Here is a 15,082-nt window from a genome sequence, read left to right as displayed (position 1 = left end):
CTGCACTCCAGTCTGGGTGACAGAGTGAGACTCCAACTCAAAAAAAAAGAAAGAAAGAAACTATCAGATTATGTCTTCCTTACCACTGTAAACAATAAAATAATCTTTGTCTTATCAAAAAGTTATTTTGGTAATATTAGGGACTTGGAACTTGAGAATCTTTATGATTTCCCTAGTTTTGCTTCCTACAGATTCTAGAAAATGAAAATATTTCATTGCATTGGGAGAGCATTGGACTTGATGACCTCTAGGTTCCCTTATAAAGAATACCAAATAAAATGAATAGTAGCCAGGCGTGGTGGCTCACTCCTATAATCCCAGCACTTTGGGAGGTCAAGGTGAGAGAAGCCCCTGATTTGAGACCAGCCTGGGCAACTTGGCAAGACCTTATCTCTATAATAAATAAAAAAAATTAACTGGTTGTGATGGTGCGTGCCTGTAGTTCCAGCTACTTGGAAGGCTAAGGCAGAAGGATCACCAGAGCCCAGCAGGTCGAGGCTGCAGTGACCGTGAGCATGCCTTTGCACTCCAGCTGGGTGACAGAGTGAGACTCCAACTCAAAAAAAAAAAAGAATTGTAGTTTTCTGGAAAACAACCTGAACTCCACTACATATAACTTTTTAATTGATGAATGTTATTGCCTTTCTCATTCTGGTCAATTTGAAATCTTTAAGCACCACTAAAAATTTTCTCGGACCAGTAAAACTTTCTAACCACTCACTGAAATTTTTACACTAGATTTTTTAAGCACAGACTTTGAGATAGTTTTGAACACTGCCTCCAAGAAGTCAGCAGTTAGTAGGTTTGACAACTATTTCCTCTGTGCTCAAATCAGTGCCAGAGCATCTTCTGTGGGTAAGCTCCTTGCTTCGCTGGCAATATAATTTGCCATAAAATATTCTTTAAGGAAGAGCATCTATAAATAGACTTGCTGCTATAGCTGGTGGAGGCGTCTTGCCTTGTAATTAGGTTTTCTTGTACAAGGAGTTATACGGTTTTGTATGTGCAGAAGTGAAAGTGCATATGACATGCGTGGGTAGGTATGCACCCAACTTGTCAGCAACATTCTCAAGTAGGAGTTCATGCTTCAGAGAAAAGGAAATGGTTGCTTATTATACTAACTCAGAATCCAAAGACTATATCGGGGAAAGTATTTTTTATGCAATTCGTTTTTTTTTTTTAAGAGACAGGGTCATGCTCTGTTTCTGAGCCGGGGTGTGGTAGCACAATCATAGCTCACTATAACCTCAAACTCATAGGCTCAAGTGATCCTCTCACTTCAGCCTCCTGAGTAACTTGGGACTACAGGTATGTGCCACCATGCCTGGCTAATTTTTAATTTTTTTGTAGAGAAGAGTTCTCATTATGTTGCTCAGGCTGATCTTGAACTCCTGGCCTCTAGTGATCTTCCAGCAAGTGCTTGGGATTACAGATACGAGCTACCATGCCTAATCTGGGAAAAATATTTTAAAATCTACTATGATCTTTTCGACTTGCAAGGAGTTGCAGGACTGGAGGGTATCTCAACTGGTTCAAACATGGTTCAGCCTCAACTGGCACCATAAGATGGTATGGTAGGTACAGGGAGATATTATGGTTAGCACACGGTTCAAACTCATAGTCTGAAAGTTTCCATTTTCTGTGTTTTCAGTTACCAGCACAGGTCATATACAGTTTTTATTCCTTGAAATTAATTTACTTGATGACATTCACTGTCCTGCTTTTGTGCTTCAGATCTTTAACTGGTGGCAAAGAAGGCAGGATCTTCTTGGCAAAGAAGACAAATATGATGAGACCAAATGAATCCTCTCCAATTTTTTTTACTGATTATCAAGTGAATATGTACTCCCTGTAAAACATAATATTTTCTTAGCAATTTAAAATTTTGAAGATAGTGAAAGAATTAAGACCAGTTTTGTAGACATATAGAATACTAGAAATTGAATTACCCTGAGAATCATTTATATTAAATAAACCAGTTTTTTCATGTGTTATTTTGCAAAATTCAGCAAAAATATTTTGGGTGTTTCACAAATCTTTGGTTTTAATTTAATTTTTGAGATATGTTTTAACTTTTAAAAAATGTGACCATAGCAGAACAGAAACTTAAATGTGTCCTCTCCTGTCTCAGTCTGCTTATGCTCCTAGAACAAAATACCACGGACTGGGTAATCTAAAGGTAATAGAAATTTATTTCTCACAGTCCTGAAGGCTAGAAGTCTGAGATCAATGTGCTGGCAAATTTTGTGTCTGTTTGGTGGTGTTTGATGTTTGCTATTCTTTCTGCATCCAAGACAGTGCCTTGTTGCTGTGTCCTCCAGATGGGATGAATGCCATGTCCTCACATGGGGGGAAAGTAAAAGAACAAAAAGAGACAAACTCTCTCTGAAGCCTCTTTTATAAAGGCTTTAATCCATCCCTGAGGGCAGAGCCCTCATGACTTAATCACTTCCTCAAAGGCTCCAACTCTTAATACTGCAATAATGGGGATTAAGTTTCAACACATTAATTTTGGAGGGGACACATTTAAACCATACCCTCGACCAGTTTTTAGTACATTTTAGACTACCAAAGTATTGATTTATGTGACACTTGGAATAGAACTTCTCCTCTGATGATCTCTTTACAATTGAAAAATATCCTAAGGATGCAAGGCTGTAAGAGGATAAATTTGTGTTGTTCTAGCCTGGTATTGGAACAAGAACAGGCATATAGACCAATAGAACAGGATAGAGATTCCGGAAGCAAAGTCTCAATTTCTAAAACAACTTATCTTCGACAAAGCCTCCACTGACAACCACTGGGGAAGGAGAAACTATTCAGTAAATGGTCCTGGGAAAATTGGCTGACCACATGCTGAAGATTGAAATAGGACCCCTACCTATCACCACACACAAAAATCAACTCTAAATGGATCAAAGACCTAAACGTAAAATCTCAAACTATAAGAATCTTAGAAAATTGCAGGAGACACCCTTATGAGAATTGGAGTAGGCAACCAACTCCTAATCAAAACCCCAGATGTCCATGCCATAAGAGACAAGTTAGACGAGTGGGACCTCATCAAACTGAAAAGCTTTTGCAAAGCAAAAGAAACCATCAAGAGATTGGAGAGACAGCCCACAGAATGGGAAAAAAATATTTGTCAGCTGTATATCTGACAAAGGCCTAATATCCAGGATCTACAAGGAACTCAAACATGCCAAAAGGAAAAAAACCAAACAGCCCTATTAAAAATTGGGCAAAAGAAATGAATAGAAACTTCTCAAAAGAAGATATATGAGCAGCCAACAGATACCTGAAAAAGTGCTCAGCCTCACTAATCATCAGAGAAATGAAAATCAAAATCACATTGAGATACCACCTAATTCCAGTAAGAATGGCCATCATTAATAAAACAAAAAACAACAGATGCCGGCAAGAATGCAGAAAAAAGGGAACACTTCTATACTGTTGGTGGGAATGCAAACTAGTTCAACCTCTATAGAACACAGTGTGGCGATTTCTAAAAGAACTAGAAATTGGCCTTCCATATGACCCAGCAATCCCCCTACTGGGAATATACCTGGAGGAACTCAAATCATTCTACAAAAAAGATACCTGCACATGCATATTTATTGCAGCACTATTCACAATAGCAAAAGCAAGGAACCAACCACACTGCCCATCGAAACTGGACTGGATTTAAAAATGTGGTACATGTATACACAATGGAATATTATGCAGCCATAAAAAAGACAATTATATATAGATTTCACAGCAACTTGGATGGATTTAGAGTTGATCATACTCAGTGATCTATCACAGAAACAAAGAACTGAGTACCTTATGTTCTCACTCATAAGCAGACCCTGAACATTTACCATAATATTATAAGAAAGATGGGGGGGCCACAGCATCATTAAAGGTACCTGATCTCAAATCAGGCAAAATGGGACCAAAGGGATGTCCAAACTTTACCTGTACAATGACCACTTGTATACCTAATCCTGAATTGTACCCCATATCTTAAAAAATCAACTGTGTTTTTCTAAGTCACTCAACTTGTGGTAATTTATTACAATAGGAATAGGAACTAATACAACCCCCATATCAGATATGGTGCTTTTAGGCTTATATCCCGTCACCAAACTCTTAGGGACTCTAATCACCATCCTCTTGCCTGAAGATTTTTTATTGCATCTTTCCACCTTCAGACTTATGTGAAAGGTGCTTCCTTTTACTTTGTCTTCCTGTCTGGAAAGGTTTACCCTTTTATCATATATTCCCTCCTTAAAAGATTTTCATCCCTCCCCTTTCCTAGGACTATATTTGTAGAATAGCTACGAGGTAACATGAGTAGATATTGGGAACATGACTATGTATGGGATGTAAAGGAAACAGATCATCACAGTGTGAAAATATTAAAATTATTAGCTTAGTTTCTATCTCCGCATAATACATAAGCTCTAAGAATTCTGGGACCTCCGTGTTAATTTTCTTTGATGCTATATCTCTTAACATCTAGTACAGGGCCTTTTATCCAATAAGCAATTGTGACAAAAATGAAGGAGTGAGGTGATCAAAACAATGAGTCATGAATGATTAGCACTAGTATCCTTTGGATGATTTTGAGCAGAGGAATGAAGCAATAAGATTTTCAGGTTATCAAATATCATCAAGTTATCATGACCACCATACACAGCAGTCTGTATTATGTCTTTACTACTGTAAATATTCAAATCCACAAAGAGTCTCTTGAGAAGACTAAGGAAGTTTTACAAAGTTTAAACTGCCCCAATCCTCCAACTATATCTCCTCTTTACTTTCTCCTCCCTAGTATTGGGGCCCTTTAATCAGCTAAACTAGCTAGCCATAGGGACCCTTTCAGAGCATTTCAGCTGAGATTTGAGTAGCCAGCCCACTCTGCTGTGATATTTGTGTTTCATACTAAATTTGTCTATAACATTACAAATTTCACACTCCTACATTTCTGTTATAACATCATAATCATAAGAAACGACATTTAGGTCTTCTCTTTTGCAAGTAAAATGAGCATTTCCATATATAAATAGAGAAGAAAAATTGTTGGTTATCTCCCTAAAATGTCTGGAGCTTGATCCAAGCCTGAAATTTAAGTCCTCAGTTTCTGGGAGGATCCATTTGTTTGTGCAGGTTTCTCAATGTACCTAAGTACTGCTGTAGACTTAGGCCTTGGGTCTCTTTGTGGTGGGGATGACCTGGTTGATTCTTCCTTTGGTACAACAGAAGGAACCTGAGATCAGACACACCATTTGGGAATTTTCTCCTGAAATAATTTAACATCTCTTGTTCCGTACTCTTACAGGATTTCCCACAGAAGGGCAGAGTGCAGAAGCCTCCTCACTGAAGGAGGTGCCCAGAATCCTGTGGGCCCATTGTGCAAAATAAAGAGAGCCGAAGGGCTTTGTGACTACTGCTTACGTCTAGAGCAGCTTACCTCTAGACATCAAGGGTGATGTCAGGAAAGGGGCTAGAAGGAAGCAAAAGAGCCCCAAATGCAGTTTCACAAAGATCAGAGACATTTACTCCTGGTATTTATGAAGATTTTAGTAATTGTGAGGCTGTTCTTATTTTACAGAATCTTGCCATCAGGGAACTGACTTTTAAGCAGGACAAATAAACTAACAAACTTCTCAAACGAAATCAGGGATATGGAGAGGAACTGGCCTAGTTGACCTTATTAGCATCTTTTTTAATTTTATAATTATAATGCCAACCTTCAAATTAAAAAAAAAATCCATAAACTTGTTCAGTGTCTGAAGGGTGATAACTAAATTGGGAAACTGCATCCCAATTTGAGATGTAACTAGACAAGAATTCAGTCTCAGAAGACATTTGTGGAAGCTGGAAAAGAAGGCAAGAGGCCAGACCCTCAGCCTGTGAAATTCAAGACTAACTTGTTTCAGGGTTTTCTTGAAGAGACTTAGGCTTCCGTCAGCCAATAAGCCAATGCCCTAAAAGAAGGAAAAGTCTTTATGTCATGGAGGTAGGGCAGCTATTTTCTCCAAAAATTGCTTGAGACTGAAAGGCAACAGTGAGAACCTGGAGCTCCTTTATACTTCTAGAACCTTCCTTCTGGTCTTTAGGTGAGTGGCATGTCCCTGGGATTTAATCCTGCTTCAGTATATTCCAACTTTATCTGCTCTTTTTCAGAATGGCCAATATTTCCTGTTTGTTCGAGCTACTATAACAAAATTTCTTAGACTAGGTAATTTATAAACAACACAAATGTATTGCTCAGTTACAGAGGCTGTTCTTCTGGCCAAGATTAAGGCACCAGCAAATTTGGTGTCTGCTGAGGGCTCATTCTCTGCTTCACAGATGGCATCTCACTGCTGTGTCCTCACATGGTGGAAGGGGAGAACTACTTCCCGTAGAGCCCTCATTACCTGATCATCTCCCAAAGGTCCCACCTCTCGGTACCATCACACTGGGGACTAGGTTTCAACTTATGAAATTTGGGGGACACAAGCAATCAGACCATAGCACCCCTTCTTTATCACATCCCTTCAAAGCAGACTTTGGGCTAAGGGAGTTCAAAATGCCTTTATGTAGTACTCTTTCCTAGTCCACTGAACTATCTGAAACTGTAAACCATTTCCAAATGTTGGGTAGCTGAGCCCATTTTCCCCTTGCTGGGGCAGCAGGGATGTTGTAAGATCTTTAAGTATGGCAAAGGGGGTTGGGTATGATGACTGATGTCTTCTAGCACTGAGGTTCTACAGGGGAAGAATGAACAGATTCCCAGTGGCTGTATTCTACTGTATAGGATGCCACATTAAACGGTGTCATAATTACTTTTTAGCTAATTTTGCCCATAATCCCAGTAGCCTAACCTAACGACTGTTAAATTTCATATGGATTAGGTACCTGGCACAAAATAGAGTAAGTCCCCTACATACAAATGAGTTCCATTCCAAGAGTGTATTCATAAATTCAATTTGTTTATAAGTCCAACAAAGTTGCCTAGGTATCTAACTACACAATCGACTATATAATACTGTACTGTAATAGGTTTATAATACTTTTCATACAAATAATACATTAAAAAAACATGAAAAATAAAGAAAACAACCACTTGTAGAGGATGCACGCATATGACAATGTATGCCAGACACATGAACTAACTTATATGATTGGACATGTGAATGCACATTCACATCTTTGAAAGTTCACAATTTAAAGGTTTGTATGTAGGAGACTTACCATACTCAGTAAATATGTGCTAAATAAATCATGTACAAATATATGCTAAAGAGACTTAGGAATAATACAGTATTAGTAATGAAAGTATGGGTTTTTTTCCTGTTTTTCAAAATTTTGTATTTGTCGATATTATTTGTAAAATATACACAATTTTTTCCAAATATTTTATAAATTCAAAAGTGTATTTGTGTTTTAAAATTATCATATAAGCCAGGCTCAGTGGCTCAGCCTGTAATCCCGCGCCTTTGGGAGGCTGAGGTAAGTGGACTGCCTGAGCCCGCGGGTTCGAGACTTGCCTGGGCAACTTGGCGAGACCTCATCTCTACAATAAATTAAAAAAAAAAAATTAGGTGGGCGTGGTAGCACGCACATGAAGTTCCAGCTACTTGGAAGGCTGAGGCGGAAGGATCACCGGGAGCAGCCAGTGTACTCCAGTCTGGGTGACAGAGTGAGACTCCAACTCAAAAATAAATAAAATAAAATAAAATAAAATAATCATATGACTCAGCAGTTCCTTTTCTGAAAATATATCCCCCAAAACTGAAAACAGAGTCTTGAAAATATATTTGCACACCCAGGTTCAGAGCAGCATAGTTAAAACATAGAAGTAACCCTAGTGTCCATTAATGGATAAGTGGATAAGCAATATGTGGTATATCCATACTATGAAATAGTATTCAACCTTGAAAAGGAAGGACATTCTGCAAGATGCTATAATATGGGCAAACCTTGAGGACATTATGCTAAATGAAATACGCCAGTCATAGAATGACAAATTATATAGGATTCCACTTATAGGAGGTACTTGGAGTAGTCAAAATCATAGAGACAGAAAATGAAATGATGGTTGCCAGGGGCCAGGGAGGAATGAAAAGTTATTTGTTTGATGGATATAGTTGCAGTTTTACAAGATGAAAGGAGTTGTGGAGATAGATGGTGGTAATGGTTGCACAATAGTGTTAATATATTTAATGCCATTGAACTGTACACTTAAAAAAGGATAAGAGTAAATTTTATGTTATATGTATTTTACCACAATTTTAAAAAAAGTTATAGGAAACTGAAGCTTAGAGAGGTTAGTATGGTTATGTGTCACTTATATATGATACCTTTTTTAGTTTAGCAAAGCACTGAATCATCTTCATAGCAAAATTATAGGGTAAAACAGTGCTCCAGTTCTCATTATTTGGATTCTCAAAGCACACAGTGAGTAAAAGAGCTGCAATGAAGACTTCGATTCCTCAATCCTAGTATTGGCCATAGCAGCTCAGGTTCTTTCCAGAAAACAAATGCAAACATATGTAGTAATGTTACTCATGTCATAAGGCTGTGGTGAGGGAGAGTAAATAAGTGATAACAAAATTATTTGCAAATGCAGAGTGCTGTAGAAATGCAAAACATCTACAACAATAGCAATTCGTTTTTTTAATCACTATCTTTCTTTTGTTTGCAGCTGTCTCTCAGGATTCACTTTGGGAGTTTAATCATCCCATCTCAAGGAATAACATAACCTCTACTGAAAAGCTGTCCCTTATTCCCCCAGTCTGTTGAAGTCACACCCCTTCAACTTCTTACTCCCAGGTGATCAGTAAAGGCTGAATGCTGGCATTCATAAGGGGGAAAAAAGGTCTTTCTGAGCTTTGAGCCTTGCAAAATCCCTGACTTTCAAACAAAATTGGTCACAAAGTACAGACACCTTTCAAAATAGAACTCTCTGCCATCCCTTATACAGGAAGGGAACTTTTCCTCCCTCTGAGCTCCAGTAATGCTCAGGTAATGATAATTTTTCAGGGATACTAGGATTTAAAAAAAAAAGGCCAAGATACCAAATACATGTGGCCAGTGTATTCACCGATACCAAAAAAGGCCAACGTCAAAGCACCCACACAAATTTCCCTATCACTAGCTTTAGTTAGTATAGTTCAGCAGTGTGCTCCCTTCGTGTAAACCCTGGGACTAATGCCTCATCCCTTTAGTACAAGCAAGAGAGGAAGGAGCTACAGGAGCCTAGCTTGGCTGCGTTTTGACCTTTAAAGGCAGAGAATCCTGAAGGTGGAATGGGCGAGACCCGCGAATTTGGTCTTCATATTGAAGGAACTCAAGGAAGAGTACTGCAATGGAAAGACTGTAGGAAAACAATGACTTTGGTATTGCATGTTGGGTTTTTGGTCTGTGAAGTAAACAACGTGAAATAAAACTGTCAAATTAAATAACAGAGAGAGACACTCTAAAAGAAAATATCTATTTGGGAATAGGCCATTGCAATAGAAATACATGTGCCATAGTGAACTATGTGCATGTTCAAGGAAGTAAAGAAAGACAAAGATTTTTCAAGGAAAAATGAGGATTACATAATTGTTTTGAGATAATTATCCTTGGCTGCAGGAATCAAAGGTGACACCAGTCTTAGGTTGGATAGGCTGTTGCTAGGCAGATGTCCTCACAGAAGTATTTTTTGTGTATGCTTGTGATGGCCTTTGTGCAAGGTTGCAGTTTTTGCAGAGTCTTTTGGGATAGTTTTTATCATACATTTATGCATGAGCACTCTCTCTTGATAGCCATGATTTTTTTCCTGATTTTTCCTGATTTTTTTAAACACAAGTTAAATCTGACAACTTTCACAAAACAATGCATATAAAGGATTCAGCAATGTATGGATTGAATAAACGTAGCAATCATGATAATCAGCACATATTTATTGTCTATTTTCTATCAGACATTACTCTGAGTGTAGAAGACATGGCAATAAACCAAACAAAATCCTTGCTCTCAGAGATGTTACATTTTAGTTGGAAAAAGACAATAAACAAGTAAACATAGTTGGTTTAATATGACAGGCTTTGAAAAAATAAATAAAATAGAGTAAGAGAAGAAAGAATGATGAGATTGTTATTTTAGAAGTGATCTTTCTGAGGAGATATGTGACCAGAGACCTAAATGAAGTGAGAAGAGAGCAATGCCAGTACCTTGGATGAAAGAAAAGCAGAGGCTACAGCGATTGTGAAGGCCCCGAGTTAAGAGGGACAGCAAGGAGGCTAAGTGTGTCTGGATCAATGATATCATTAACAAAGGAGGAAGTTGAAAGAGATGATTTTGGAGTTCCTCAGGGACCAGATAAAGTAGGGACTTATAGGTCAAGTTAAACTGTGGACTGACTTTGAATTTTAGTTTAAGTGTGATATAAAAACCACTAGATGGTTGAGTAGAGGTGTAACATGATCATAGTTATGTTTTAAAATGATGACTCCTAGTGACTATAGGAGTAAGAGTGAAAGCCGGGTAATTAATTAGTGCAAAGATTCATGAAAATAATTGCAGATATCTTAGACTAAGGTATTTTCAGGGGAATTAGCTGTCAGTCAACAGAATTTGTTGGCGGATAAGAAGTAGTGTATGAGGGAAAAGAGGAGTCAACAATGGCACCAAGGATTTGGGCCTGAGTATTGGGTGAAAGGAGATACCATTTACTGAGACAGGAAACACTGAGGAGGAGCAGAAGCATTCAGTTTTAGAATACTAAATTTGAAGTATCCAGTTGACATCCAAGTGGAAATATTGATTAGGTAGTTGCATATATTAGTGCTGAATTCAAAGGCGTGTCTGGGTCTGAATATATAAATTCAAGTCATATGCCTATAAGTGGTATTTAAAGTCATGTCATGGAAGTAGATGAGACCATGTAGGGTGTGAATATAGGTTAAAAAAAAAAGACAAGAAGACCAAGACCTGAGCCACTCTAAAATATAGAGATCTTTTCTTTTTTTTTTTTTTTACTCTTTCCCTGATTGACTAAATTAATTTTTTTTAATTTATTTATTTGTTTGTTTACTTATTTGTTTTAGAGATAGGGTCTTGCTCTGTTGCCCAGGCTGGTAGTATGATCATAGCTCACTGCAGCCTTGAACTCCTGGGCTCAAGTGATCTTCCTGTCTCAGTCTCCTGTGTAGCTGGGCTATAAGTGTGCACCACCATACCCAGCTAATTTTTTATTTTTGTAGAGATGTGGTCTTGCTATGTTGCCCAAGCTGGTCTGGAACTCCTCACCTTAAATGATTCTCCTGCCTCAGCCTCTGAGTCACTGGGATTACAGATGTGAGTCATTGCACCCAGCAGAGATCTGAAAGATAAGAAGGAGCAGTTGATAGAGAAAGAAAATGATGAGAATGTGATGCCTCAGAAGGCTTGTTAAGAATGTTTTTGGTCATGCGGTAGGTCGGCCCGAGCTCAGGTCACCCTGTCCCACGCCTCCCCACCTCCACCTATGAGATGAGTGATGCCCAAGACCCCACCACTGTGAAGCTGGGGAGCTGCAGCCAGCAAGGTGGGGGCCATGGCTTTCTCCATTTTCGCCAGCACCAAGAGCTCCAGGCATTCCTCAACCTTCTGGAGGACAGTTTTGTCCAGGAATTCCTCTCCAAAGACCCCTGTTTCCGGATTTCAGATAAGTATCTCCTGGCCATGGTGCTGGTCTACTTCCAGCGTACCAACCTGAAACTTAGCGAGTACAGCCACAGCAACCTGTTCCTGGCACTGTACCTTGCAAACGACATGGAGCAGGACCTGGAGGAGGCCAAATGCGAGATCTTTCCATGGGCCCTGGGGAAAGATTAGTGTTTATGGGTGGGGAGGTTTCTGCACCAGAGGGATGTGCTGTGGGCACGCATGGGCTTCCGGGCCGTCGTAAGTTGCCAGTGCTGTGAAGAGGTCATGGCAAAGGAACCCTTCCACTGGGCCTGGGCCCGGAGTGGCGCCCCCACCATGGTGGGGTTCAGAGAGGCTGTGCTCAGGCCCCTGCCTGCCTTCCCCGGGACCCAGCCTCTCACCACCCCACTGTTCCCTCTGTGGCTTGTCCCAGCACCCCAGCCACCACGGTCCTAAGCCTGTGCCGTCCGACACTCCTTCTGTCACCTGGGAGTATCATCACCTTGGTTCCCAAAACTGTCTCTCGGAGGCCAAAATCCCCTGGGGCGGGGACCTCCTCATCCTCTTGCTCCCCCAGATGCAGCTGGAGTCAGGCATCTACCCCTTCCGCATCCCAGTCTTCCCCAAACCCCCGCCACGTCCTGGGCACTGACATTGTGAACAGCGGCTGGCTGGCCGGCCCATGCTTCCCCGGCTGCATCCCACCCGGGCCTCGCATCTCGTGGGCCTCAGGCTAGCCCCTTCTTTCCACCCTGCAACTTGTACTCACTTGGCCCTGACCCCCTCTAATAAATTCATGTCCACAAGAGAAAAAAAAAGAATGTTTTTAAGGAAAGAACAAGTGATCAATTATGTTAAAGCTTCTCAGAGCATGTAAGATGTGGACTAATTGAATGTTGGGCTTCATAATCTGAAGAGCATTTGGGGACCCACCTAATAACATTCTCAGTGGAATGGTAGGAATTGATGTGTGAAGGTTCGAGAAAGAGTAGGAGGAGAGGCAATGGAGGCGAGTTTTGCTCTAAACTGAAAGACACTATGGAATAAAGGACGTATTTTTGTTTTGTGTTGTTTATCTAAGAAAGCATTTTACAGCATATTTGAGTGCTGAGGGAATAACGGAATGATCCAGCAGAGGTTAGGATGATGATGAGAGTATTTTCTTTCTTTCTTTTTTTTGAGTTGGAGTCTCACTCCGTCGCCCAGACCGGAGTGCAGTGGCCGCTCCCAGCCACCCCAGCATCGACCTACTGGGCTCCAGCGATCCTTCCGCCTCAGCCTTCCAAGTAGCTGGAACTACAGGTGCGCACTACCACGCCTGGCTAATTTTTGATTTATTGTAGAGACGAGGTCTCGCCAAGTTGCCCGGGCAGGTCCCGAAGATGAGAGTCTTTTCAATTAAATAACGGTATTTATACATCATTGAAGTTACATACATATTGGCCAGGGGTTTCTAGAAAATACTAGAATAGCATTCTTCAAAATAGAAACCCCAAACAGAACAAAGAGGGTAATCTGTCTGGACTTACTTGATGTAAAATGTGGTTGTATTCAGATGATTCCCACCTCTGGAAGCTGACTGAGTTCTAGGAAGAACCAGTGCAAGGTTGCTCAGGAATGGGAATGATCCTGCAAGCTCTTAAAAACAATCTCTGAATTGCAAGCCAGAACCACAATTTTTAAAAATCATTTTACTCTCTGTGTTTATTTACTGTTTGTTATCTTGGAACACTTACTAATGTCTCATCTGGTCATTCTGACCTTGTCTTGCTGGAGAACCTAGCAAGAGCCCTATTTTCATATAAGCATCAGAATGTTAAAGGGACAGTAGTCTCCTCATGAGGTGAAAATTGTAGTCAGGGAGGGTGAATAATCCTTGAAAATAATGACTGGATCAAATTATTTCAGGCAGCCCTTGCTTCTCATTCAAGCGTTAATCTCAGAGGGTCTGGATCTTATTTAATTAGGAAGAGTAGGCCAGGCGTGGTGGCTCATGCTGATAATCCCAGTGCTTTGGGAGGCCAAGGCAGGAGGATTGCTTGACCGCAGGAGTTTGAGACCAGCTGAGGCAACATTGTGGGACTACTGTCCCTACAAAAAATAAAAAAATTAATTGGGCATGGTGGCATATGCCTGTAGTCCTAGCTATTTGGAGAGCTGAAGTGGAAGGATCACCTGAACCCAGGAAGTCAAGGCTGTGGGGAGTCATGAGCATACAGTGAGCCATAAAAGTGCCACTGCACTCCAGTCTGGGTGACAGAATGAGACCTCGACTCAAATTAAAAAAAAAAAAAAGAAGAGTATAATGTTCTTATAGAATCATAAGATGTTTTTATTATAATTCTAAAAGTAAAAACTTTCATAATTCTAAGATCATTGATTCACCAGCATATTGTCTCTATTAAATCTTAGGTCTGAATCTTATTTAATTAAGAAGAGTATAATGTCCTTATAAAATCATAAAATATTTTTATTATAGTTCTAAAAGTAAAAATGTTTGTTATAATTGTAATATGATCATAGATGTACTAGCATATTGTCTCTAGTGTAAACAAAACTCAAAAGTTTCAAGATGTAACTCTGGAAGAAGATGTTTCAAGCAGGAAGTAGAGGCCTGCCCAAGCAGACTCAACACATTCCCCTGAGGTTCTCCTATCCTTTAGGACTTTCTTACCTCAAGAACCATTGTCAACCCCAGGATAATTATTATTTCTTTCACATGGTGTCAAAAGTGTAGTTAAAAACTCTGTGTGCCTTTGTAGAACAGAAACAAGATAGATTATTGAAAAGTATTTTTAAAAGAGATTTCAGTTCTGAATAAAATGGATTAAGCACATACCACCCAGTCTCTTACCACTGAATGAAGCTGAAAAACCTAGACTAAATACGTACATAGAACACTCTGAAAAACAGACAGTAGCAGATGGATTGAAAAAGAAGACCAGAGTTCAGTGTATCACTGGATCAGTGGGGAGACTGATTTTTTCCCTAGCCTGAACGGGAAGTAAGTGTTAGCATAGACAAAGAGAGTTTCAGCAGAAGACCTCTAATTTTAGTTTAAAAAGGAAGGGGTATTCTAATTATAAGAGTGTAAAAATTTCCTGTGTGTCTTTTCTTTTTTTGTTTCCCTTCTGTTTCTTTTTTTCTAAGTGTCCCTGCCCCCAAGCAATAATTTTGGCAGTGGCAGCATCAGAAATTTTCCTTTATGATCAGAGGAGCTGAGGTCCTAAGAACCTCCATTTGTCTTTTTTCTCTCTCTGTCCTCCTGCTGCTGACAGAATTATGAGAAGTAATCAATAAAGTGGGAGAAATAAAGCCCTAGCTTTACTACTGTAGAACAAGAAAAGAAGAGTCCCAGGAACATACAAATTGAGGAGATTGCAGAGAAGGAGGAGTTTGGGAATGAAACTCCTCAAAGATGTTTATGTACTCC

At 39.8% G+C, this 15,082-nt stretch overlaps 1 pseudogene; it reads left to right on the top strand.

Moving 5' to 3' along the window:
* The window catches only part of LOC103273539, a 14,930-nt pseudogene extending 2,629 nt beyond the window's left edge, over positions 1-12,301 (top strand).
* The last annotated feature ends 2,781 nt before the right edge of the window (positions 12,302-15,082 follow it).

This window comes from Carlito syrichta, unplaced genomic scaffold, assembly GCF_000164805.1.
Source record: "Carlito syrichta isolate Samal-C Ts95f unplaced genomic scaffold, Tarsius_syrichta-2.0.1 Scaffold112228, whole genome shotgun sequence".
NCBI classification, from domain to species: Eukaryota; Metazoa; Chordata; class Mammalia; order Primates; family Tarsiidae; genus Carlito; species Carlito syrichta.
The sequence above is the reverse complement of the archived record's forward strand: the minus strand, read 5'-3'. Positions and strand labels throughout refer to the sequence as shown.